General features: G+C 43.7%; 1 protein-coding gene across 4 annotated transcripts in view; it reads right to left on the bottom strand.

Moving 5' to 3' along the window:
- The window catches only part of MGAT5 (alpha-1,6-mannosylglycoprotein 6-beta-N-acetylglucosaminyltransferase), a 353,367-nt gene that overhangs the window by 281,328 nt on the left and 44,493 nt on the right, over positions 1-27,546 (bottom strand). The window contains exon 1 of one of the 4 annotated variants that reach the window (XM_053596770.1): positions 2,562-2,578. The exons of the other annotated variants lie outside the window; for them this stretch is intronic. The gene's annotated coding sequence lies outside the window, so the exon portion shown is untranslated. Of the gene's footprint in view, positions 1-2,561; positions 2,579-27,546 lie in introns of those variants that run through there. 4 annotated transcript variants of the gene reach the window in all.

Here is a 27,546-nt window from a genome sequence, read left to right as displayed (position 1 = left end):
CCCTGCTACTTGGGAGGCTGAGGCAAGAGAATCGCTTAAACCCAAGAGTTTGAGGTTGCTGTGAGCTGTGATGCTATAGCACTCTACCAAGGATGACATAATGAGACTCTGTCTAAAAAAATAAATACACACACGCGCGCGCACACACACATATGTATACATATATGCCAGGCTGTGGTCTGGATGCTGGGCCCACAGCAGTGTGCAAATATAACAGTGCCTGATATGCACAAGATATTGCAGAACAGAAATGTCTCTCATCTGATCCAAGAGGATGGAGGAAGGCTTCTGTGAAGAAGGTGTTCAAAACCCTGGAAGGATAAAAAGATTGTGGGGGGGGCGTCACCACAGGGGTAAGAGCACATGCATCAGTCAGGCACACCCAAGCCTACCTCCCACTGAGTGCCCAGAACGTAAGTGAGGCAGGGAGTGGCCACGTGAGTCTGGGGAGGTGAGACAGGGTGGGCGAGAGCTGGGAATGCCACTGGAAGACTGACGACTCCCCCAGAGTCAAAAGCTCAGGCATGACATGATCCACTCCCCTTCTCAGATACAATTCCCTCCTAACTTGGTTTTCATTTTGCAGCCATTGCATCTCCATTAGCAGCTTGAAAATGCATTTAAAAATAGCAAATACGTCCCAAAGAATAAGGCATTTAAGATTTTTCTGTTTTGATTAGAGAAACACTGAAAAGAAGCAACCTTATCACAGACCAAATATTTTAAAAAATTAAGTGAGCTGAAAAGCAGCTTCCTAGGGACAAATCTTCCTGACTTGGCCATTTTGCTGGAATGGTAAATGTTCTCCACGTTCCATGTGGCCTGCTGCCCACATAACACCTCTTGGTGGACAGACCCACCAAGATACAAAGTTGGCCACCACAGCTCACGGTGAACGAGCCAGCCTCTTGTCCAGAGACAAGTGGAAATACATATCCTCACCACAGATGGTGGTTGCAGAAAAGGCTACTTTTTAAAATAGTTTTAGTTAATTGAATAAGACAATATTCCCAAGGGCCTTCAAACTGAGTACTCAATTTCTCCATCATATGAAGGGCAATTTCAGATACTACTGGCTCAGACTTCAACTGTTCATCCATTCAGTATCCATAAACAAGACTACTTTTATAGACAAGACTTCTCAGAAAATAGTATTCTGAATACACCGATGCAAAAAGATTGCACTGCAATGCTGTGGTTTCCAATCCATGGCCAATGGTGAGCTTCTATAGAGTGCATCCAGTTTATTGATTAAACCTTAAGCCTGTAAGTTAGACTAGCTCCTGATGAACAAGACATCTTCAATACAAATGCAAACAAATTTAATTTCTATACAATTATCTTCCTTCCAAATAAAGTTATAAAGCCCAACAAGTGATATTGTAATTAGGTTGGCTATTTTCTTCATTATAGAAGCAACCATATTAAATTGTTCTATCTCAAAGACCCATGTTGCTATTAGTGAAACCATGCACGGAAACAAGAAGTGTTTGTTAATCACTGAAAGTTGCCAGGATGTCTAATTGACACATTGTGGAATAGTTCAAATGTCTCCAGTTAAAACTAAAACTAAGAGATGGGTTTAAAAAGTAGTTTTACCTTTCTGCTATGTGTAACTTCACTTAAGTAACAACAACAACAAAAAGGCTAAACTGATCTGTGCTATTAGAAGTCAGGGTAGTGGTTACGTAAGCGTGGTTGGTGGGGTAGGAGGCGATGATAGTGGCCAGAGAAGGTGCAAGGGGAGCTTGTAGGGACTGTACAGGTTTTGTGCTTATCTTTTTTCTCCATCTAACACAGGTGTGTTTGCTTGTGGCGGCTCATCAAGCTGTATACTAATGATGTGTGCACTGCTCTTGATGTGTCAATACAGTCTTAAAATATTGAGAGTGGAGGACAAAATACAATCCACTCTCACAAGTACCATAAGCTGACAGAAGTTCAGATCTGTGTGGCAGAAACCAGACCAATAGAAATAACTAATTTTATTCTCTCTCATCACTTTTTCTTAAAGATCTCAGCTGCTCAGTGATGAACCTACCACAGGTGACACCAAAGCAGATCACTGTGTGGCTTCCCCTCCTCTATACACAATTATTTCTGGCCATAATAAATATATTCTTGAGTCATCCTTTAACTTTAAAAGGACTATTTAAAAGAATTTCCATTGTAAAGTTATCTCAAAGGCAGCAAAATATTTCTTCCACATATTATCAAAGTGTACTACATGTACTTAACTTTCACGCTGAATTCTCACTTGTTTCAGATGTAAACCACACAAAAACTCCGAATGGTCACATGACAGAAGTGATGAAACTCAAGTTCTGTCTTAAACTGAGCTATCATTGTTTGTTACAAATCTCTACTTAAACACAGGGGACACAGCCTGCTCCTACAGGAAGCTCTAGTTCTGAACTGTTAGGAATTTACTCTTCAAGCAAAGCGTGGAGCTGAGTGCACAGGACCAACTATGAAACAGAATATTTTCGGAATTAACTTCCATATGGAATACAATGATTATTAAATGGTTAGAATAGTGTACTGGGCACAGTGACTCATACCTGTAATCCCAGCACTTGGGGAGGCCAAGGCAAGAGAATCACTTGAGGCCAGGAGTTCAAGACCAGCCTTAGCAAATTTTGAAAATGCACCAATCTGAAATGTGTGGGAATAAATAGGTTACACATGTGTAGGTATAAACATATACATGTAATTAATGATAGCAGCAATGACTTAGAACTTAGACCAAAAAATTTTTTTATGAAGTATTTTATCACCAGCTTTGTTTAGAATTGCTCCCACACTGTGAAAATTAAAAAGCGGCTGGGCCAAGGTCAGGTTGATTGTTTCTAGACTTAATGGACTGCTCCACCCTCAGGAGGCAGCTGCTGCACAACCAGAGGCCAAAGGACCACAGCAACAAAAAAGCTCCTGGAGACACTAAACAAACCTCAAGTTCTGGCACAAAAGCTTGTGTGTTGGACACAAAGACAGTCCTTCCAGTGCAGATGAGGGTGGAGTAGGGTTTCTGACCTCAGCACTATTGACTATTTGGGCTAGGTAGTTCCTAGGTGTGGGAGGTGAACTGTACACAGTAGGATGCTTAGCACCCCCTGGCCTGCACTCAGTGGAGGTCAGTAACAGGCTCCTGGAACCACCACCAATGCTATAAGCGACCTCAGGGAGCAAAATCAGGCCCAGCTGAGAACCACTATTAGAGCATCTTTGGAAAAATACACCAGAAATCAGGCACACTGACTTGGATTTTCACATTTACCCCTTGAATTCTTAACATGTATGTGTGTGTGTGTATATATATATATATACATATAAACATATATATTAACATGTATATATATATACATTTCTTACTCAAAAAAGTACATTTAAATACCCAAAGGAAACTAGAGAAAGAAACAAGGGAAGAATGAATGTTTAGGTAGCATAATGAACCACTGGAAATGTGCCTGCAGCCCTCTCAAATTATCTTTCCATCTGCTTCATGCTCTTCCCAGCCTCCCGTATCTGTTGTCCTCACTGTGGGGACCCACCTGCCTTAGAATGTCCCTAATGAACAGAAGGAAAAAAATTTAACATCTTTCCAAAAAGGTCATTCCACTCCATGAAAGATTTTCTACAAACATGGAAAAGCACATTTAAAATATATATACATGTAAGTATCTCCTGTTTTACATACAACTCTAACTTTGTTATGTTAACAGGTCACATTGAAGCAAAACGGCAGCAAGCAGACCTGTGCAGCATCCTCGTCCTGGGCCAATCTTGGTGTCTAACAAGAGCAACAGATCTGGACTTGAGTCTCTGTTCTGTCACTTCCTAACCCAGGAACCCTGACCAAATCACAGCCTTGCAAGTTGCCAGTTTTTATGTATGAAATGGAGGGTAACACATGTCGTATAGGGCTGCTGTGCAAACTGATTCACGCAAAGTATGTGGAGGCTTTCATGCAAGTGTCAAATATTACCTTAACTGCAGGTGACACACATCACCATTCTCAATATTGAGAACAGCTCTAAGGCAGGTGGGTCCCCACAGTGAGGACAACAGATACGGGAGGCTGGGAAGAGCATGAAGCAGATGGAAAAGGTCGGGGAGCACAGAGGTGTAGGATAAAGAGTCAGGGGACAGGTGGTCCAGCTTCTGATCCCACCGGGAGCCCATGGCCAACTTGCTTGACTTCTGCTTGCCTCATTCTCTTCATATATAAGTTGGGAATAACAGTAAGGCAGCTGGTTATAGAACAAAACTACGAACACGTGAATAAAGTCTCTGCAGATACTAAACTAGCAAACCCCAAATGGTTGTTCCTAGACAAGGTAGAGATTTCTGGGAGGCTCTGGTCACAACATTCTCATCAACTGATCAAGACATAACCTTGCTTCATCTGTATTTCTGTTTGAAGACAGTGTTAACAATGGACTCATGGCCAACAGGCTCCTGGAAGGAGGCTGAAAACATGCCTGAACAAAGCATATCTAGCACTTGTGTTTGCCCTAAGATACATCACATCAACCTTCTTGTGCTTAGGAACATTTGATAACACTTCAGCACTGTGCTTTCTGGTTACTTTATGCAGCAAATATACCCCAAAGGGTGAGGGGAAGCATGGCAGTAACCAGATGGAAGACTCGTTTATAACATGAGAGCTAAAGCGAGTAGGCAGGGTAGTTGCCTTGTAACACGGCAACTGTGAACACGGACTTCAGGCAACTCAAATATTGCTCCTGTGCATGTCTGAATGACCAGGAAAGCACTGTGTTGATTTGGGAGTTACGCATAACTTTTAGCAAGCAGGCAAATTTTCAAATACAGAAATCTGCATATAATGAAAATGGACTATACCTTCCTTCATAGACTACCTCTGATAAATCAATGAGTTAATAAAGATAAAGCACATAGTGAAAATTCAAAATACTAGTTATTTTGTGAGGGATCAGATGTATAAACAAGATACCATATAAAGAGTGGCAGAAATATGAAGGACATGGTAGTAACAGAACCACAGAGGTAGAAACATGGCTCGGGAAAAAGGACTCAAGAATCCAAGTTCTTTTCCTAAAGCAATCTCTTACTCTACTTATCTTCCTCTGCACCAAGAGGTTACACACCCAGCACCAGCCATCTACCTGTGAGCTCCCCATTCCATTCTCTACGCACCTGTCTTGCTGCAGAGTATCACAGGAAATGACACTTCCCAAGCTCCCTGGCCATCAAGCTTCCAGCCCTGCTGGCTGGGAGGACCCAGCACAACTTGAGAGGGAAAGGGAAGGCTTCCCCCACCCCACCCCCCACCCGCCCAACCTGTGGGGGGATCTTCTCCAGGGACGCAGGTCTCTCCAGAGGGGGCACGTGCCCTTTTCTGGTAACACTGTCAACACCTGCCCCCAATCCTAGGGGTGGACATCCTCCTGAGATTAAAAATATCTAGGTTGCTACAACATACTCTGGAAACTCTCCTCTTCCAACACCTAAATACCCAATTTTGTTGTGTTAGTGTTTCTGTTAGAAATGCCTAGTCCGGTCTTTGTGACTGGCACCCCACTAAAACCCGGCTCTGGAAGGACGCGTCGCCCTAAACTCTCCCGCCACTCCCACTGGGCATCCCAGAATCTCACCTTTCATATTCTGACTCTCTGGCTTCTCAGAAATGAGAGCAAATAAAGGTCCAGCTTCATTTTTAATTCACTACTGCAGGAAGAGAAAAGCCTATTTATGAAAATATTACAGCAATTTCACCTTTTTATCAAGTCACATCAGCTCTGCCACCTTTCAACACGGGCTACCGGCTGCCCGCTCACGGATGCAGCCATTGTTTCCATCTACTTAAGTACTGTTTACCTTTCAAAGACCTCTACTGGTAAATACCTTGATTTTTTTTTTAAATCCAGATGCAGCCTCTGGCACATGGCCAGGTCACTCACAGTCCGCATCAGCCATTCCAGGCTGCTGACTGTGGCCTGAGTAAGTGCTGCCCATCAATCCTGAGGCAGCTTCATGCTCCTTTCTTTCTTTCCATCGTCTCTTACCCCAGAGTGCACGAAAACGTCCTGCCCGAGCAGAATCAAGCTCCAGCGTAACAGATGAATAATGACTTCATTTGGACAAAAGAATATAATAGTAAGATCTTCATCCATGAATCAGAAGAGAACGAGAAAGAGCAAATGAGGGGTGCCAGCTACTCAGAAAAATCCACACTCTTGCCTTCTTCCTGGGCCCATCACGGGACGACACTTTTCAGCCAGGGGTGACCAGGTAACTGAGTTCTAGGCCACAGAATGGGAATAGATAGGAACACTAACATTGCCAGGCCCAGACATAAAAGCCTCCATTCTGGCTTTTCCATTCATACTCCCAGATCTCATGTGCTGGAATAACAATTATTGAAGGGTGACCCTGGAAGGCCTGTGTTCAAAGAATCAGAGCCTATGTAGCCTGGGTCACCAAATGACTTCTTTACAGCAGTCATTCTCCCACGCCCCACAGAACTGTTCATCAGCCTATAACTATGAAGAAAAAAGTGGACACTGGATACAAAATGACTATAGATCTCTCTCATACACTCAGGTCCACTTGTTACAGGTCACTAATGCAGTACACGTGCCTTTCAAAGGAGCAGTCAAACATCTAGTCAAGGTGGCCAAGAGAAAATCCCTGTCCCTTCCGGAAGTAACCCTGAGACAAACCCACCTGGGCAAGGGACTTGGAAATAAGAGGCTGATCCTGGTCCTACATGTTGTGTTGGAAGGATGGTGATAAGCTACTGAACCACCACTTTCATTCTGTAGCCTAAAAACCAAGACTCAGAGGTCAGAGCAGCCCCCCAAGGGCAGACACAGAGCTAAGACACATCTCCAGGGTCAGGGCCACTCAAAGGAGAGTCAGCAGAGTGGTGTCAGCCCACCAAGTGTCTGTTCTCATCTGTGAAGGGATTAATACCAAAATTGAGGGTAAGTGTTCTAGAAACTTCTATAGTGATTTTCTAGAGTAATATAGCTTTGAATCTAAAAATAAAATTGGAGTCTTGTATTATGGACTTTATTTTTATTTCATTTTTCCCCACAATTTATTGTACAAGTCCATAATGGTTTAGAATTTTTAATAACTGTTCTGTTTCCTCTAGATACGAGAGTCCCAAACCTCTTCAGCTGAATTCCCAAAGCCTCCATGTCCCCTTCCCAGTCTTTTCTGCCTCCTCCCAACCCCTCAGGCCCAGCAAGTCCCTTCATCCTTCCTCTCAAGGAGACCCCTCTCCCCCACCCTGCCAACATGCGAGCTGTAAGCGCCAGTTCCCGAATACCACTCTGAGACTCCAGCCAAAACGAAGAGTTAAGTGAACAATTAGTCATCACATAACAACACTGCTGGGAGCGAAAACAGCACGGGCTCTGCTCCAGAAAGTGGCCAGTTAAAAGAAGGAATGGACTAAAAACCTGCTGATGAGCCTTACCCATGTACTTTCACCTCTGGAGGCATCTCTGCTGCTGGACAAACAGCACCTCTGTCCATCCTACTAAACCTGAAAGGCAAAGTGAAAGGGCGCTGCCTCTCTCCTCCAAGGAGGCCAACACCCATGGAGAAATCCCATCCCTGCCTGGAGCAGGAGCTGTAGGTGATTTACAAAGTGAGTCATCTGTGTGGCATCAAAGTATGAGGAAGTATTATGGGAAGGGAACAAGATGTGGAGACAGCATTAGCTCTGCCACGCAGGACCAAAGGAATTACCCTTTACAGGGAAGTGCTGAACTAGGTGGTGTGTGCGCACGCACGTGCACAGACACACACACACACCCTCTCCTTGACACCCTCTCCTTGACACTGAATTAAGCTGGGGAAACAGATGGCAAGAAGATGACAGAATGAATAAAGGCAACAGTAGGGCACAGCCAGATAGGGCCAACGTTCCTTAGAGCGCAGGTACGTGGGGCTTCCACACAGGTCTGCGTTTAAAGCAGATGACATTTTTTAGAACTCCCAGGAACAAAAGGACACTAACTTTAACATAAGCAAAAGCAAGTACCTTTCAAAGTCAATATACACATGATCAGGAAGACTAGAATGGCAGCAAAGCCAGGTACCTGAGTGTCCTGTAAGTCTCATCTGGATATCCGATGAGATATTTTTTGCAAACAAAGCTAAAGAATAAATGTATGATGCCATTTTGAAACCTCCTGCTGGGAGCCAGGACTCTGATGAGATGCAGTCAGTGCAGGTGCTCCTTGGGGGTGAATGGCTCTGCTGCAGCACACCTGGCCTTGTGAGGCACCTTGTTCTTGGGCCAAGAGAGCAGCATGGTTTAACTCACCATGCCTCTCTGCCAACGGGAAGTGGCTACATAGAGGGCAATCTTAACGGCCTCTGCAGTACTTCACAAGCTCTGAGAAAGAAAACCAAGATGGGATACTGCTGTGTGCCGCAGGCCAACGGCCAGGCAGAGGTGACAGACATTTCTGAGCTGACAGTCTTGCCAGAGCCTGTGGCCACTATCAAGCTGCCTCAAGAAGCCTACTCCTGCCTGGCTTCTGGCAAGCTATGCACACCACACAGCCCAGGCCGGGCATTGGCAGTTCACAGAAGGTGGCCAGTGTCCTGGAAAAGTAAATCTGAACATAGGCAATGAAGGGGTTTTTATGAGAGTGTCTCACTTTGTCACCCTCGGTAGAGTGCCGTGGAGTCATAAGTCACAGCAACCTCAAACTCTTGAGCTAAAGTGATCCTCTTGTTTCAGCCTTCCAAGTACAAGCACCTGCCACAATGCTCAGCTAGTTTTCCTATTTTTAGTAGAGACGGAGTCTCACTTTTGCTCAGGCTGGTCTAGAACTCCTGATCTCAAGTGATGCACCTGCTTTGGCCTCCCACAGTGCTAGGATCACAGGTGTGAGCCACAGCACCTGGCCGGAAGGTATTTGATTTTAATCACATCTAAGACCTGCCAGTTAAGTCCCCATTTCTTGTCCCATATTATTCAACTTTGATGCCAACAGGAAAACTTCAAATCTAGATTATGGGATTAAAACTTAATGATTAACGTATTTCAATGTCAGCACATCCAAATAAAAGTAAAATGGAACAAAACCTCTTCCAGGTAAAAATAAGACTGCTTTACACTTGCTCCTCCCATGCTGACACATGCTGGCCACCTGTAGTATGAAGAAGAAAAAGCCAGTCTTAGCCCTCAAGAAATGTCCAGGCCCACAGTAACTAAAATGCATTACAATTCCCTTCGTCCTTTCCTTCACTATTTTTGCACCAGGAACATAGCATCATTCTCTTCCAGTCACGTCTCAAGAAATACAGCTTAGAAACTGGTTCTCAGAGAAATTAGTGCATAAACAACCAGGTACCAGGTCCGCCAACCCATCTGAGAAACATTTTCTGACATTCCTTTCCCAAAGTCACCCTCTCTCTTATCACAGGCTACATGGATACCAGAACTGAGTCATTCGGTCTTAGAAATTAATATCTTTCCTGTTCTAAACTGACTCATATGGTCACAACTTCTTCCTACCAAAATCAGAAGAGATGATTTTATAACATGGGCCAGGAGCAAGGTGGTAAACTGTCCACTCAGGAGGATGGCCAAAGCATGCAGAGGCCACATGATTTATATGCTAAAGGCATGCAATTAAAGAATCGTAAGGAAAGTAAAGTCATCCAGGATATGGCTTTCAAGTTATAAATGTCAGTGGCAGCAAAGTCTGCTGTTTGGGGAGCTCCTCCAACAGCAGGTTGACAACAGCCCGACCCAGCAGCTCTGGAGGAGGCTGACAGACAGCTGCTCTTTCGGTAGTTACTCCCAGAAGTGCCAAGAGGTTTCTCCAAAGGCAGCTAGGTATATGGCATGCTGGAGAGAGAAAGTGACAACATATTTGGTGGCAGAGAGACACAGCCCAGGAGTCCCACACGACGCCAACACGTCTGCTCCATAAAGGCTGTCAAACCCACATGGTGCAGAGTTGACAACAGGAGGGAGGTGCGGATGCTGCCATAAGAATCACAGCACAGTAAATGCAGAAAGATGCTCATCTTTCCCACAGCAAGAGCCACATCACTGGGTAGCAGGGAAACAGACACAGTTCCAGCCTGGCAATCCTTGGGGAGCGGAGCCAGATTCCCCTATCTATTGGTACCAGTTTCAGTGGAAACAGACCCTTGAAAAAAGACTATTCAGTTGTCTAGTCCCTGAAATGAAGTCACATTCCCATTACTCAGGGTGTGTGTGTGAGGCGGGGTGTATAGGAGGCAGGAAAGGACAGATTAAATATGCTCACTGTACTTTGGACAAAGTCCCATATCTTGAGAGATTCAAAATCTCTTTGAGGTTGCAAAGGACACACGCTTCCTATTTCTCTGGTTTCTCCCAGCAGGACACATTCTCAAGGTGACAGCTAGAGAACAAACTCAGAAGTCACATGATTTTCTAACTCTAGCATTTATGCTTTTATTCCCATCAAGACATTCTGTCTGCTTGTGAGTTGTTAGAATGTTTTTTCCTGTGATGTTGTTAGAGGCGAAATATGTTCAAAGACCCACATGAATTTTAAGAAAAAAAACTTAAGAAAGTTTAATGTTTTATTCTGTTGACCCTATAACTTTGATATCAGATCAGCCTGTGAAATCCAAACATTCTGCTCCAAGGTGAACGTGTGATTTACCAAGGTAACTCTCAAGCGTAGCCTACGCAGTGGTTTCAGGCTGTTAAAATAAGGAAGTACTTAGCAAATTACTTCCACCATAAAATATGCTCATAACTGGGGACAAAAATGTACTCCTTGATCAAGGTTCCTTGATGTAGACACAGTTTAGGTTACATTCACATCACGGCCCCCCGTGTCAGGCCCGGGTTGGGCTGGTCTGAAGGGCCAGCCCTTCTATGGAAGAATAAGTGACCATGGACAAGCTCAATAAATTTATATTTATTATGAAGTAATAGATAGCCTTCTGCTCTAGCCACTTCACTGATTCTACAGAGATAAAATATTCTGGTTCAATTACCCTGAAAGATCAATTCCACCAGACCTTCACCAGATAGAGATGTCAGGATTATAGGTGGCATTCAGAGAACCACCCTCTGGCCCAATAGGACAAGAGTGTCTATATTTTGATGGTCCAAATGACAACACTTGATTAAAAGACTTGGTCCTCTCTGCCCCAGAAGCAAATATCCTGCCAGGCACTATGCTCATATGCTTAGCTAGAGTGAGTACTTGCTGACTATGGTACTTACATGGCCTAACTGTAGAATAGGAATCACTCCTGAAAAACAAGGACAAGGACATTTTTAAGTTCCTTTTCTTTAAGGACTTGATCCATCATTGCATACAGACAGGCTGACAAAGAGCTCGTACGAACCTTGTTTCTCCCATTTTGGAATCCACTTGCCTTTTAAGATAGTCTCTCAAAAAAAGATAAGCTAAAAATAATGAGGAGGGAGGCCCTATCACTTCAACACCTAGAAGCATTTGTCTAAAAAAGATTATCTCCCTTGTTAGGATCCAATCCATCCATTATTAGTTCAGGAAGAAGAAGGCTACACTTGGCAACAATGGAACACTTGCATAAAACTGCTCTTGTTCCAAATCTCAACAGGCAGTAAACCAAAGCTTTTTACCAATCCTAATGCTCTCCAGACTGGCCCACATTAATATATGCACAGTGCCCCAAGTATAGGTGTATACACAATTTTAAAAGTAGATAGTTCTATTTTAAAAAACTAAAGAGTTCATGGGAGAAGATAAAACCAATAGAATTATAAGCCTGTTCATTCAAATATAACAGATTACTTACAGCTGCTTCCCCTTGAATAAAACCAAAAGTAGCAGTAAAATGCATTTTAGAAATAGATCTACTTAGAAATGTATCTTCTGATGTGGCTATTATTTTCCCTGTACAATGCTCCTTCAAAAAAAGGAAGAAGAGGAAACCACGACAATACATACGGTATGTTTCTGACATTCGTGCAACATGGCAGCAGAGACTTACAAATCTGAGAAGGACCTCAATCAGAAGGGAGGAAGATCTACCTTCACGCTGACTACCTGGCAAGTCTTCTAAGACTCAGTCTTAAGGACTTCGTGGAAGAACATACCAGACAATTTTCTTCTCAAAGATTTCTCAAAGAATTTTATTATTTTTAATCCAAATGATGCCAATTCCCTCTCATGTGCTCTGTGGCATAAAACTACACGAACAGTACTAACATTTTTTTTTCTGTGTAAACCAGATCTGAGGTTTGTTAAGAAGTCCGTGTGCTAGGGCGGCTTGGGAGAGCAGATGCAACCTACAACCATTCCACATCCTCTGTCCACATGGAACAGACGGGGTTCAATGAACGTCTACTCAAGAATGGAAGACTGAGACTGAATCAAGGCCTGTGACTCTTTATATCCTAGTTTCTGTCTAGATAGCTGAGGTGAAGGAATGGGTTTTGAAAATAGATGATTGTGATATAGAAAAAGTCTCAAACTCCAATACATCCAGTCAAAATTTATAGAAAACAACCCTTAACATCTTGGTCATTATCAAGAACACTTCATTCCTGAACAGTGGTGTAGGCTAACAGAATAAATACCCAGATCCCTTAGGCCTAAATACCACCAGCCTGCTGCCAGTACTTGAACTCTTTATGTTTCTATAAACATCTCATTTGGTGCATTATATGGCAATTTTCCTTGTGAATACTAGGATCAAGTCCATGGGCAATAGATGACTTACGAATCATACTCATGATAAAACTGTAAAATTCAAAAAAGTATGCATAATGTAAAGAAGTAGTAGTATTCCTTCAGCGATGCTTTCAAGCTTGTTTTGTTTTTTGCTTTAACAATAGCTACATAGTTAAGAACTCAATCATGTTTTTATCTTAAGAATCAGACAAGCTACTTTGAGTCACAAGAAAACACAGACTGCATCACTCTTGGCTCTGTTCATTTGCAAAATTCTTGGTCACCAAGAAATCAAAATGCCATTTAAAAACCATCCTCAACAAAGCTTTGATGTTCAACTCATGTTAAATATCATTCCCTGCAGAGTCAAGCAGGCAACATTAATGAAAATTTATAGCCAGTTCTAGCTGTGTCTATAAATACAGAAAATATTGAAAGAGGTTCTTTCGGGTGGTGCCTGTGGCTCAAGGAGTAGGGCGCTGGTCCCATATGCCGGAGGTGGCGGGTTCAAACCCAGCCCTGGCCAAAAAAAAAAAAAACCCAGCCACACACAAAAAAAAAAAAAAGAAAGAGGTTCTTTCCCCTTCCTAATTTTCACAACATCCTTACATCAAGATGTGACCCACAAGTATGTTTTCTAGGGATTAATTGGCTCCTTCAACTTCATTTAGGCTTATGCTTTGATTTCCTTCCCTTCTTTAAATTATACCTAAACCGTGAAAGCATTTGTAGATGAGGTCATAAGGGTACAATTCTACCTTGCAAGAGGAATAAGGTAGCAATCACAGAGGATGGTGATAGAGTAGCCAAGAAAAACTGGAGTCCCATTTTCAAACAACATTTACCCCTTTCACTTTACATGTCACGTGAAAAACATGGTAATTGCCAACCAAAAATGGCCTACTTGATAAGGTCTGTGCTATACCACAGCACTCTATTAGAAATCTGCGTTTGAGTTACTCCCTCCCTGGTATTCAAAGCCTGTCCAAAGAGGAGCCATGGTGAACAGATGCATGAGGGAGGCCCCCCTGTGCGGCACCACTGGGAATCTGATGACACAGGACGGTGGCGGATTCCAGACCTGCCAGTCTCACACCTCCCACCCTGTACGCCCTTCAGCACCACAGCCTGTTAGGTCAACCTCTCAGTTTATATACTCAGGTGTCTCTTTCTCTTATTCCCTATGGACAGTGTTTTTCCCAGTAGTAAATCTCAGAATTTCGAATGCCAAAAAACCAAGGATTTCCCTCTCCTTTTTTAGGCCTAAGGCAAAGGTAGATGAGAACACAAAGCTGCCCTATACATTTATTCCTGTAAGTGTGTCAAAGCTGCAGCCTAAAATACCTTCACACAGAGAATGATTTCAAATAAGACTGCCTGATATGCAGTAGAAACAAACAATGGCCAACTTTATCAACTTTAAATCATTCCATCTTCCTTATTAAGCATCACATTAAGTCAGCAGACCCCGCCCCCATGATTACAGCACTGGTTTCACATGGCTTCCTTCTACATTGGCTAGAGCAGCTGAATTCACACATTGTGACATTTTGCCTGATTACCTAGATCTAGAGTAGTCTTTGATACCAGAACATACACACCAGTAACCTGAAATAGGTTTGGTTTCATTATACTTCACAACTTTCCAGCATTTCCATTTCATTGAGGCCTTGTCAAGCTCCATGGAAAGTTTCCTAAAATACATAGATTCTAAATTTGCCCCAACTTGCTCACATGGCCTGGGCTCAAATACAGAGCTCAAGCTGTGTAACAGCCATGAATTTGACTCTCTAAGCCCCCTTCTTCTTGTATCTAGAAAGAGGTAATTCACCGGACCTCATTAAGAGAATGGGGGGGGGATGGGTCCCAAGCCAAGGGACACATGGCCTGTGGCATCAGAGTTAGTGAGCTCTCTACAAACATTAGAATGATGTTGCTGCGGTTGATGCTGTTGCTTTAATGCAGTAATTAACAGAATGCTAAAAGGGCAGTTCTAGAGCCACAGAGAAGCCTGGAATTTTAGCCGACCATGATGCCTGATGCCTTAGCACTTTCATCTTTCTGACAGTTATTTCAATAGGCAGCTGTGACAAGGAAGATGATTAAGTGTCCTGAGACTTGGAATACCCTTAGTTAAAATGACTGCTGTCCTATAAATGCTCCCCAGATACAGTGTGATTCACAGATGAGAAAAAAAATGTCACTATCTTATAGAGACAATACTTGTAGCCAAAGAGTTGTAGCCAAGATTTTACCAAGATGTGATGAGCCAGGCTGGGAGACCACTCATCTAGGTTTGCAATCATTTTCCATGTTCACTTACAATGTCACAAAGCATAGGTCCCCTTTGTAAGACTTCCACATCATCCCAAATGAAATTCCACATATTCACCAAGATTTCTTTCAACAAGAGCTAGGGAATTAATCTTAAAATTCTGTTTTTGGAACCATCCCCAAGTTATACCTGTTTTTCTCCCTTAGTCCACTGGTTCTCCAAACGCAGTCTTCAAACCACCACTATCAGCCGGGAAACTGGGAATGCAAAATATAAGACCTCACCAGAGGTCTACCCCATCAACTCTGGGGTGGGGCCCAGCAATCTGTTTTAACAAGCTCTCCAAGAGATTCTTGGATGCAGGCTATAATTCAAGAGCATCTGCCAATAGGCTATTAACATGTGGACTATGACATTACATCAAGACAGCTCTTTTCCTTATGAAAAAAAAAGCTATCTGGCATTTTTCTATCCCTTAAAAACCTACTATAGGATGATGTCAACTGTTCCTATTTTTAATTCCTCATGATGAGGCTGAGGATGATTCATTCAGCACCTTATGTGATCACTTAAATAGTAAGGATCCTTCTCTCCCACCCCTAATGGAAGGCGACTGCTGCCTGTTGTTTTTGGTGTAATTACAGAAGCAATTCAGTCACAAAGGTTTGTCCTTTATCAACCTCAGTAAAAGCTACAATAGAGACTTGTAACTCGCCATTTTTTTTCCCATGTGTTCCTCATAACATATCCTTTGAAACTGATGTTACCATATGTCTTCACACGGAAACACATAACCTGGGATCAGATTTAGTTTATTGTAAATGGAGATCAAAACTGCAAGTCTATGGGCCAACCTTTCTCAGCTGATAGAAAAACAAGTATGCATCAACCATCTGGTTTCATCTCATTTATCTAAGTGAAATATGTATTGAAGGGAAGAAAAGTTGATTTAATGCTTTCTGGGGGTCCTAAGGTAACCTCACAATAGTTCAGGTTGTCCTTAATACCCGACATCTAATTTAATTATCAAAGCAAGAAGCAGGAAGGGGACATTCCCTACATATCCAGTAAAGTCTCTTCTAGTCCTTTAATCTGTTGAGTTGTGTATTAATTCAGAAGAACTTCATACCTGCTGGGAGGTCACTGGATGAATTGTGAATGCCGTGTTATTAATTTCCCTTTCATTTTTGATTGATTTCACACTTACACTAGACAAGCAAGGCAAGATTAGGATGTGTAGAAGACAATGTTCAGTTCTCATAAAATACTAAATCAACCTCAAGTGTCCAAATAAATAGAGAGCCCAGATAAGAAAACATCATAGAATTGGGGCTAGAAAGTGTCCAAGGTGCTATGTAAATAAACACCCAGAGATCCAGAGTGTTGATGCTGTAAACAACATGTAATACTTTGGGGAGAGAGAACGAAAGCCAGAATTCTGAAGATTGCACTATGCCCAAATAAACTTGTGACATGGATTTGTCACATTACGAGTCTCGAAATTCCAGGGGTTCCTCAGCCTCTTTATACCCTCTGGTCTTCTCTTGACTGTCTACAGTCAGGACATTTAGTTCAAGACATGTAAAGACACAAATCACTCTCAGAGCACATGAGGAAAAGAAGTTAAAATTCAGTCCCACCTTGTGGTTTTAGATAATCAGATACCTTTGTGTAGAAACACTAATCCTATTCTCAATAATAATGCCTGTATTGAGAACCAGCCATATGCTAAGATACTAGGAGCCTTGTCACTTCATGAAACATGACACCTCCTTGAGGTGCTACTATTGACGACTTACCTGAGGCTCTTAAACACCTGGCACTGGCACGGGTGACCTCCATCTTCACTGTCAGGCACTTCCCTAGGAGCGTGATGAAAAGAACATTTCTGGCTGCCTAGACAGTATTTCAGGAGTACGGGCATGCCTCCTTCCTCTAAAACACTTCTCTTCCTACTTTTAGATCCAACTTATTTGAGTCATCTTTGAATTTTGACATTTGAATACAATTTCACAATCAAATTTTCTAACATCCACTAGACAATCCTGTGTCTTAAATCTGCCCTCACAAACAAGTTTGCCCAACTAGGATCTGCATCTAAGTCCTATGGCTAAATGCAGGCATTGGTCATCTCCAGAGCAACACTGCCAATATAGCAGTCACTTACATGTGGACATTTAAGGACAATTTTAAATTCCATTCTACGATGCACCAGCCACATCACTAGCCACCCCTGATAGTGGCTACCATACTGGAGAGCAGACACAGAACATCTCCAGCATCATGGAAAATTGTACGGCACGGCACTTGAGTAGAGCTGTTTCCATCACACACCACACCAGCACTGCGCAGGAGGACAGAGCCTCCGCACAACAGAATTCACTAAGGGCTTTCTCAAGCTAACTGTGGCCACTCTCAGGTGTCTTTAGGTCTGTCTTGCCCAGGCTGGAGCGCAGTGGTTATTCCCAGGTGCAATCACAGGACATTATAGCCTCCAACTTCTGGGCTCAAATGACCCTCCTACCTCAGCAGGTCTCATTAGGAGTTAAGTCATTTGCAAACTTAAAATAACAAATGCACTGACCTCACAGGACAGAAAGCATCAAAACGACAGGATCAAGAAACAATCACTGTGCGCCCTTCCAGTTAGGAGCCGCCACCCTATGCTCCGTGCACGCCCACCCACCAGTGCACCTCGAGGCACAGCCTCAAAGCTCTCCCCGTTAAGAAATTTATCTGCGCCCCATATACCGAAGGTGGTGGGTTCAAACCTGACCTCGGCCGAACTGCAACCAAAAAATAGCCGGGCGTTGTGGTGGGCGCCTGTAGTCCCAGCTACTCGGGAGGCTGAGGCAGGAGAATCGCTTAAGCCCAGGAGTTGGAGGTTGCTGTGAGCTGTGTGAGGCCACGGCACTCTACCGAGGGCCATAAAGTGAGACTCTGTCTCTACAAAAAAAAAAAAAAAAAAAGAAATTTATCTGCACAATTCTTCTGACAAAATTCGAATGTCTTCTAAAGAAGACAACGCTAATGGAAGCCAACTCCCAGATCACTATTTCCTAGTAATCACGCTCACTAAATTGCTTTCTTCAAACTTGGAATGTGTACATAAGCTTTTGTTGACAGTGACAGTCTGACAACATGTCAGAAAAGAGAGCCTCAGTCCCCCATGGTGACACCAGACCAGGAAAGGGTTATTTAAAAGATTTCCGGGAATTAAAAACCTCTCAGACGGGCAGCGCTTGTGGCTCAGTGAGTAGGGCGCCGGCCCCATATACCAAGGGTGGCAGATTCAAACCCGGCCCCGGCCAAACTGCAACAAAAAATAGCCGGGCATTGTGGTGGGCGCCTGTAGTCCCAGCTACTCGGGAGACTGAGGCAAGAGAATCGCCTAAGCCCAAGAGCTAGAGGTTGCTGTGAGCTGCGACACCACAGCACTCTACCGAGGGCGATAAAATGAGACTCTGTCTCTACAAAAGAAAAAAAACCTCTCAGACTCTGAGTACAGTTCCACTTTGGGGAAGGTCCCTGAAATACAGTGTTGTTACTGTTGCATTAGAACAGCCAGTGTGAGGCGCACACAGCCATACCTAGGCCAGGTCATTAATCGGACCTTCAACTGCTACAACCTGCAAGTCACCCTCTCAGGTGCCATCTCTTCTCTCTCCCTAGAGAGAGTTTCCGCATATCGTCCCTCCCCACCGTGTGTGCGTTAAGCCATTAGAGTAAGCTCCCCACCCAAGACAAGTCAGCCTTCCTGGCCACCAGCACTGTTCTATAAAGTAGAAGATCCAAGTCACCTTCACTGCCAACTTCTTCTGGTAATTTTGGCAACCCCCAGGACAGTCCCAGACAAACTGATATAGAGGCCAGACTGGGTGTCTTGTACTAGGACAAAAAAAAAAAATTAAGGCAGAGAGTTTTCTAATGAGATGGAAATCAATTCATCCTTCTGGACACTGAATGGGGAGAAATAAACTACCATGTCTTGCTTAGCGCCTATGTCAGTAGTCCAACCCTGGATAAACGTTCCTGTCTGAGCAGTCAACTCAATTACATAGGTAACATTTCTGCCTTTCTTGGTACTGTGTTCCTGTCCTTGAGGATCACATCCAAGTGAATAATTATGAACCCTCAGGACAGTCCCTGTCTTAACCATTTCCTACCCAGTCGTGAGAACAGCGTTCCAACCTTGTGGCCTTTCTCCAACCTTACCCCCATCCCACTCCATCCTGAATGCGCACACATGTGATGGACCACCAGCAACAGCCCCTTCCCCTCCCCGACCCAGCACTCCCACTTCAGCAATGAGGCGTAGGTACCACCATTTCTAAGGCCAAACCCTGGCTTGGAACTCCATCTACAGAGCCTATCTTTCCCACGAGTGTAAGTTATTTTTCCTGCCCTGTTCCCTCCACAGACCCAAAACCAACTCACCCACACATTTTAAGAAATCTGTTGGGACACTTCCTATAGTGCCAATGTCAGGGGTCCTCAAACTACGGCCCACAGGCCACATGCGGCGGTGTGATTGTATTTGTTCTCGTTTTGTTTTTTCACTTCAAAATAAGATATGTGCAGTGTGCATAGGAATTTGTTCATAGTTTTTTTTTTTTAACTATAGTCCAGCCCTACAACGGTCTGAGAGACAGTGAACTAGCCCTCTGTTTAAAAAGTTTGAGGACCCCTGGTTAGGTTAAGTAGGTTTCACTGAATTGGGACACACAGGAGAAAAACGAAGGAGCCAAAAGTAGCTTTGCCATGCCCTGAATTCAGCTAGTGGCAGCCAGCAAGCAAGCGTGGGGACATCCGTTTTCGTCCAGCGCGTGGGTGCAGGCAAGCTAGCACAAGCAGCTGCCCCCTAGGAAGTTCACCTTGGGGAGTCCAGCATGGGAGGTTCACCCCATGGTGGACCTGCCCAGGTGGAAAGCCTGTGTCCTCTATGGTGGCCGGAACAGTGGTTCTGCATTAAGCACTAATGACATAACAGGACACCTGTGACTTACTCATGGTTACTCAAAACCATCTGGCACCTCATGGCCTTCAGGCGAGAAATGCCTAATTAACTCATCTTCCCCACACTTGCCCTCCTGGGTGTGGTCACTCTCCTAACTACTGGCAGCTCTGGTTGTCAAGAGCAGCGTGAGTCCTTCACTTCTCAGTGACTCTGAAGAGCATTTCAGAAACAGGATCTTAAGCAAAACCAACACCCCACAAATACAGTTATTCGCTGAAAATAGTTTCTATTCGTAATTATTCCAAAGGTACAAGGGCAACTAAGGTCATCCCATTTCAATATAGTTTGCAAGCCACATAACATCACTAAACCTTGGTTTCATCTTCTGTGAAATAGTAACAGCTGCTCCTACCCCGAAGGGCTACTGGGGTTACAGAAACGATGGTAGAGCACTTAGCACAGTGTCTAGCACATAGTAGGCATTCAATGTTTCCTTTGCCCCCTCCTATTAAATCTCCGTAAGGGGGCAATGTGGCATAGCTGAAGGGGATGAAATGAACCTGTGTTCAGATCCCAACCATGGGACCTTGGAGGACATCATTCATCACTGAGTGCATTACCTTCAATGAGATTGAGAATCCGCCTCAAAGGATTAGTCTGAGGACGGAATGATGGGCTGTGCCTCAAATTCCCAGCACACGGTCAGCAACTGAACTAGTGCCACCCACTAAATAAAGTTTTAACTCAGTCAAAGCCCTTAGGCAACTGGATGGAAAAAAAAAAAAAAAAACACACCTTTGAACTCCTTGGTCACACTGATGCCATTTCCTCATGGCCTTTAATAAAGGGGAGTCTGCCATTGCAGCTGACAACCCTTGTGGTCTTTAGCAAGAGGCCCTCACACTGTGAGTACAAGAAAGTCACCCTGAGCCACACAAGGAGGCCCATTCTTTATGGGAAGCATGTGCGTCCTCATTATAACTGCTCACCAATCTCCGAATACTCCCACTCACTCATTCTACACATAAGTGAGACCATCCTTGAAAACACTCTGGCAGTATTATTTTTATTTTTCATTCAACAAACCAAATGATTAAAACTACTCAAATAAAAAAAGCCCCAAGTACTAAGAGAGGAAAACCCACAGATTTGAAATGGATATTCAAACCAGCAGATGAAATGGGGCAAGCTCATGAAAGGCTGTTCCCAGTTAGCTTCACACCCTTACTGGGAAGAAAAATAAACTCTACTCTTTCAGACCAATTTGCAAGTTTTTGAAAACTCTGAGGGGAAGTTGGAGAAGAAGAGAGTCCTGGGGTGCCTACTCCCCCTTCCTAGAGGCCCGGTCTTCTGCAGTAGCCTCCACACCAGAGTGCAGGGGCCCAGGAGGAATCCTCAGCTCAGGAGGGTAGAGGCCAGCATTGGAAGTTAAATGAGTTACCAGGTAACAAGGTTCCCACCAGAAATATGTCTTCTAGACAATGGTCTGGCTACACAAAACTGAAGAATGACTTCACTTCCTTCCCATTGCTCCCAGGCCCGGCCCTGCTGCCTTGGCAATGCACAGGGCTGGCTCTGACTCTGACTCCCCAGACAGGCTCTCACCCCAGCCCTAGGCAGGGAACTGATGCGAGAACAGTCACTGCCTCCCAGTGCAGCCCAAGGAAGGCTCGTCAGGATCCACAGTGAGTCTGTCCTTTACAAGGGCTTGTGAATAGCTGCAAACCCACAGACCACGCCCCAATACTGCAAACTTCCTCACTGCCTTCCACCACCTCCAGCTGGCTTCATTTCATCCTTCTCCATGCCTGCCTTGGGGCTTGTAGGTGTTCTTTGCTAAACTGTGGGCTTGCTCTGATCCTCCCTGAAGATCGTAGCCTGTAGTTTACCAGAAATGTCAGATAACACTAATGACCACAGCAGAGCAGCAGCCAGACCCTTCCCAAATGCATGGACTTTGACCATAACCCCTTTAGTAGCTTCCCTTATTAATTCCATTTCGGGTAAAGGAAATGAGACAAGGAGAGTTAAACCAACCTGCACAAAGACACAGTGGTAATGCTCCAACTGTGCAACTACAGAACCTCCACCATCCAGCCACTCTCCATTTGTTCTTTTGATGACTATTGTGGAAGAATGACCTCTCATGCCCAACCAACCATCAGCAGGTGCAGGCAGGAGAGAAGGACCAGCTGTGTCCACTCAACACTGACCCCCACTTGCATGGACCCACTTGCATGGACAGCTGTGCCCAACTTCCTCACCACCATCCCCTGTGAGCAGCTCAGGCAAGGCAGGCTGTGTTTTGCAGAAGTGGAAAGTAAGGGTTAAGGTTACCAGTTACCCCACTGAGTCCCAAAAGTATCAAGCCCACAACTGAAAGGTTAGTGTCCAGTACTGTTATAGAAGCAAGATGGTTCAAGGTAGTTGCTGAAATAGTTAGATGGAACAAATAAGAGTTTAGCTAGAAAGAAATTTTATTAACAACCTACCCAGCAGGCCAAGGCCTGTCCTAGAGACTGCAGACCCAATAGAGAACACAGCTTTTGGATTTTACGTGCCATTTTGAGAAAGTACTAATTGCTCCTTGGAAAGCCCTGTGCTTTTTCACTTGCTTTCTGACTGGTCCACCTAGGGTCTTGACCAACCCCACTGTGCACTATTACTCTTTGGAAAATTCCTAGGATTGATCTTTCCAAAACAGCCCAGTTGCAATCCTGATCAACCTCATTCCCAGAATAGCCCAGAAGAGTCTAACCATATCTGCCCTGCTTATATCTAACAACATACAGAATATTCCACCCTTCTGATATACGGAGCCCAATTCTTTGGGAGGTGGGTAGCTAATTGCTCTGGCCACTTCCTGCTGATTGGGTAGTATGAGTATTGGGCTCTGTAGCCAGCTCTCTGTCAGGGCAGGGATGAATGAACACCAAAAGGGCTGGTAGATGGGTTGAATTGAAGGTGGAGTTGGAGTCAAATTTGTTGTCAGTAGTTTCTATGGATGGGTGTCTTGTTGTAAGCATTGACACCCAGTGGTGATCAGCATCTATAAGTGGATAGCCTCTCAACAAGAAGAAATGAATTTTCTCGTAAAATTCAAACTATAAGGATCCCAAAGTAAAAGTAATAAAACAATAGGAGCTTAAAGAGGAATAAGTCATAATAAAAAAGGAGACTTAAAGTGTCCTAAAAAGGATGTTTTTTGAATCTTTAATTATTTTAATATTTCTTTCAAGGATGTCTAAATTTTTTACCACCTACCCAGTGGTATTAACCCAAAAGCAACAGGACTCGCTGAAGAGTGCACAAGTGCCTTCCTTTTCAGCTGTGAATAAGTCAAGTGTCCTTCTGTTTTGGAATACCACATCTGCAAGGCTATTTAGGGACCATTGTTGGGTCTCAAAAGCATTAGCTACGGCCTGCCAAGATTCCTGTACCATGACAGAAATATTAAGAATAGATATTTCTAATAAGAGAATACCAGCAAACCAAAAGAAGCCTCTGAAAATAGAGTGTCCTATTCCCGGGTGCTATAATATGGGATTATCTGTGACATGACTACCCCAGTCCTGGTTCCTTAGGGAATCTCTTTTATGTCTAGGGCATAGGGTCTATTTTTAAAAAGAGCTGAGAGATTAGGGTTTTGACCTTTAGTCACCATTTCCTCCTTGGTCAGGAGTGTGGCGTCCGGGAGGACAGACACCATGCCAGCATCAGGGTATAATCTGATATCAACTAGATCCACATAAAAGAAACATCCAGAGCTTGTAAGATCAATAGCTGTTATGTATCCTTGAGGTCTGGCATGTGTACATTTAAATGGTACATTTAAAAATAGTTCTTGAGGTCTTTTTGTTGCCCTTTAAAATGTTCATTTGTTACCTGTTGCCCTTTAAAATGTTCATTTACACATAAAGGGGAATAATGGGGTGAGGTATTGGTATGTGTGTGATAGGGGCTTTGGCAAAGAAGATTTCTAAATAGTAATGAATAATATTCTGAGATGAGATAGTAATATTGAAAGAGTCCTCGTCTTTCATTGTGTTTAAATGAGACATGTTAATAACTAACGTACCCCGTCTCCCCGAAAATAAGACATCCTCTGAAAATAAGACCTACTTACAGGAAGGATAAGACGTCTCCTGAAAATAAGACCTAGCACGTCTTTGGGAGCACACCTTAAAATAAGACACTGTCTTATTTTCGGGGAAACAGGGTGGTAGTGCATCCTATACCTATAAAAGGCTGTTGTAACTATGAGCTATTTAAAAGGAAAAAATTTGTTAATTTTCATATTTTTTAGAAGCATTTTGAGTTTTGCCTCCCCAGACAATTTGGTCCTACTAGTCATAGTAGTCTGAGGAATCACCAGGTTCCTATAAGAGAGAAGTAGAGCTGAAAAATAAGGTGGTTTTACATAAGGATTTATTAAGAGTGCCCAAAACATGGATTGGGTAACACACTGAAGGTGTTTGAAACAGATGTGAAGCTGTCCCCCCACAGAGTTAGAGTCTCCTACAGGGAAGGAGGGACCAGTGTGATCTCTATAAAGGAGACCACTTGTGTCCAGCCCATAATTATTTCAGCCAGATACATCCTGTGAGAGTATAACTAGTCTACATGCCAGATTGAGTCTGTATCTGAGACAGTGGGGTCTGATCTGTACACGATGGGTGGGAGGGCGATGAAAAGGAGTCCCTCACTTTTTCAATGACCCTTAGGACACATCCACTAAGAGGTATGATTAAAGTGGTCACCCACGCAGTTGTGGGGACCAAAGGATGATGTAAGCCAAAAGTTAAGGGGGAAGTATACAAGAGAAAGGAAAGTATGGTGACTTAATCTGGCTGCTGTTTGAATAGAGCTTTGAAGTCTTCTAAGGGTTGGCAGGAATAGGTGGGGTCTCAATTGTGGTTTTCACCACCATGAGAGGTGAGGTCCAACCTGGGGATGCGAGGTACCCTGAGGGCTGTGGGAGTAGACATTAATACCAGAAAGGCTGCCCCCCTCATGTTGTCTATAACTGAGATTGGGGGTTATTTTTATAAGAACCTGGGTGCATGGAGGAAAAAGGGATTGAGTTTCTATCATAGTCAATTCAGGAACTCCAAATTCAGAAATAGCCTGTTGGGATATATGGAGAGAAGTAATATATTGATAAAAAGTTAGGGATTCAGGATCTATTAGAGAATCCAATTGGAGAAAGGGTCACCTGTGCAAAATTTCAAAGGGGCTGAAAGTTGAAGTCTGCATGGGAGCACTCCTGGTCTTTAATAAAGCAACAGGTAAAACTTGGAGCCAGGGCTGGGAAGTTTCCTGAGTCAATTTCCCAATACTTTGTTGTAGGTACCAATTTGCTTGTTCTATTTTGCCCAAAGACTGAGGTCTCCAAGAGTAACAGAGTAATGCCCAAAACCTTGGAGATGCCCTGTGTAATGGAGGAAGAGAATGATAGTCCATTATCAACTTGAAGGGGTTTGGGTAAGCTAAAATGAGGAATGCCTTATGACTTTGGTCTTCTAGTTGGAAAGGCTTCTATCCATCCTATAAATGTATTTATGAATACCAACAAATATTTGAATCCCCTATAGGAAAGCATTTGAGTAAAATCAAGTTGCCAGTCCTCCCCCAGATAGGTTCCCTGTAACTACATAGGTTGGACCAGAGGAGGTTTAAACCCCACCCCACCCCCCGGGAATTATTGGTCAAACCTAGGGGATAAGATTTGATTATCTGGTCCAGTGTCTTATGAAACTGATGCCCCAGTTGGGGAGTAGGGTAGTTGTTCCTATATGTAGAGTCACATAAGGCCTTAAAAACCTTCCACCACAGGTTTCCAAGGAGAAATAAGTGATTATCCTTTGAATACCACCCTGTAGGTTGTAATTGTAGTCCCTGTTCATCTGCCCACTCTCTTTCTATGAGTGTATATGTAGGAGTGGGTAGCTGCAGTGAAGCAGAAAGGGATAGAATGTTAGTTAGCCTGATTGGTTTCTCCCCTTGCACCATTTTTGGCGGCCTGATCAGCTAGATAATTGCCCTCGGAAATATGATCCAATTGCTTTTGATGTCCCTTACAATTAATTACTGCTATTTTCTTTGGCTCAAAGATGGTCTTAATTAGCTGTCAGATTTGAAGACGGTATTTGATGGAGGGAGGAACTTTGACAAGTGAGGTAACCTTATTCTCTCCACATGGCTGCATGAGCATGTAAGACCAAAAAGGCGTGTTTTGAGTCAGTGTAAGTATTGGCTACTTTTCCCCATAAAGGCTCTGGTTAAGGCTAGGACTTCTGCCAGTTGAGCTGAAATGCCAGGAGGAAGCAATTTTAACTTTGACAGTTTTGTGGAGGGACACAACGGCATAGGCAGTTTTCTGGTCCCATCCAGGACAAACCCGCTGCCATCTATACACCAAGCCAAATAGGAGTTTTCCAGTGGAAAGTGTCTAAGAGGTCTTATCATGGGGAAGAACAAAGACTAAGGTGTCTCAACAAGTGTGGAATTTAACTACTGGTTGGGGGAGTAACATGTCTGGATTTAAAGTAACATGTCAGGGTTATCCTTTTAAAAGGGCAGCTGAGAATCTCAAGAGTCAGCCATCCAACAGCTATTGAGTGGCAGGAGACTGAAGTAAGGAAAGAAATTTGATGTGTGGTATGTAAGTGAATAAATGCTTCCAAAGTGATTTTTAACAATTCTTCCAAAGGTAAAGTTGCTATTGCAATAGCACAGAAATAGGAGGGCCACTTCTTAGCCACCAAGTCAACAGGTTGACTGGCCGGACCCAATCACTGGGTAAGTACCCCATGAGACCATTCTGGTCCATTCAGAAGCACACAGATGGAAGGGCTTAGTAGGTTTCAGGAGACCCAGTCACAGGGAAGATGTTAAAAGGCCTTTCAGTTGGCTTAGTGCTTTTTCCTGTTTGGAGGTCCAAATTAGGGGAATGGAGGCATCTGTTCCCTATCGAGAGTCATACAGGGGTCAAGCTATGACATGGAAATTGCGTATCCATATTTGGCAATCAATATCCTGCTAATCCATAAAAAGCCCACAACTGCTTTCAAGTGGTTGGCATAAGTAAGTTGAGAATGGCCAGTACACTGTCGGAGGACAAACTTCTCTGTCCTGGAGTGAGAATGAATCCTAAATAAGTAACTGATTGACTCGCTATTTGAACTTTACCTTTGGACATTCTATCCCTATTTCTCAAGGAAATTTAAAGCAAAATCTGCACAAAAAAGGAGATTGTCTACATATTATAGCAGGGCTCCTGAGCCTTGTAAATCCAACTGGGTTAAATCTTGGGCTAGGGCTTGACCTAAGAGGCAGAACTATCCCTAAATCCCTGAGGGAGAACCGTTCAAGTCAGTGTTCTGTGCCCTCTCTCCTGTGCTGGTCCACTTAATGCAAACAAGAATTGGCTCCCCAGGGCCAGAGGGGTGTGAATTACCTGACAGAAAAAGCCATCTTTGAGCTCTGGTGGAAGTATGTGTCCCAGTAGGGTATAAGTATTAGGGACCCCTGAATAGAGCGGAATTATAGCCTTAGCCTCCTTAATAATGTAAAGGTCTTGGATGCTTGGATGAGGTGATAAGAGCTATTCTCCTCCACCCCACCCACCT

This window comes from Nycticebus coucang, chromosome 7 (assembly GCF_027406575.1).
Source record: "Nycticebus coucang isolate mNycCou1 chromosome 7, mNycCou1.pri, whole genome shotgun sequence".
Taxonomy (NCBI): Eukaryota; Metazoa; Chordata; class Mammalia; order Primates; family Lorisidae; genus Nycticebus; species Nycticebus coucang.
Note: the sequence above shows the minus strand (reverse complement) of the source record. Positions and strands in the feature narration are given on the sequence as shown.